The sequence below is a fragment of the Myotis davidii genome, unplaced genomic scaffold, assembly GCF_000327345.1.
Source record: "Myotis davidii unplaced genomic scaffold, ASM32734v1 scaffold826, whole genome shotgun sequence".
Lineage (NCBI taxonomy): Eukaryota > Metazoa > Chordata > Mammalia > Chiroptera > Vespertilionidae > Myotis > Myotis davidii.
Window position 1 is genome coordinate 618,545 of NW_006297142.1, and position 726 is coordinate 619,270.

A 726-nucleotide genomic window follows, 5' to 3' on the forward strand; every position below is an offset into this window, starting at 1 on the left:
CTCGCTACACACGTTCACGCCACATGGAGCCCCCGTGGGAGCTCTCCCCGGCCTGCAGGCGGGGGAGCCGAGGCACAGCTGAGGGAGCACCCACAGCCACAGGAAGCGGCCGGCGGCGCTGGAATGAGCACCCCTGGGGAGGAGAGTGATGGGGGACCGGCTGCCGCGCCCGCATTCCTGGCAGAGGAAACAGTCCTGCAAAGGCCCTGTGGTGGCTGAGAGGGCGCCTGCTCCCTCCTGACACTGTGGGCTCCTCTGGGCGGGGAAGGGTGGCGGAGAGATGGGTGCTCGGTGCTAGGAAGGCCACTGCTCACTGCGCGCTGGTGGTGCAGGTGGATGCACAGGAGGCCGCGCGCCCGCCTGCGAGGTCCTGAGGCAGGGCGGGCTGTGACTCTGTCCTCCCCACCCCCCGTGTGCGGGGTGAGCTGGAGGAAGGGGTCCCAGGTGGATGAGTCCGGACAGGACCCCAGCCCAGGGCTGTTGGTGAGCCTGCCGGTGGGGTGCACGGTCAGACTCCCCGGTGCACAAAAGGGCTGCTGACCTCCGGCACCTCCCTGTGGACGCCCCTCACTCGTCCCCTGGTCCCCACCCTGTTTCTTTCCCTGAGAGCAGGGCACGCAGCTCCCTTCCTGCTGCCGGGACTCCCAGCGTTTCCCTGGAAACGAGCGGGTCTGTGCTGGGTGGGCCGCTGCCCACCTTCCGAGACGCCCCTGGGCGCCTGTGCCC

At 69.7% G+C, this 726-nt stretch overlaps 1 protein-coding gene across 1 annotated transcript in view; it reads left to right on the forward strand.

Moving 5' to 3' along the window:
• FADS2 (fatty acid desaturase 2) overlaps positions 1-726 on the forward strand; it is a 28,238-nt gene that overhangs the window by 23,633 nt on the left and 3,879 nt on the right. The gene's annotated exons all lie outside the window — the stretch shown is intronic.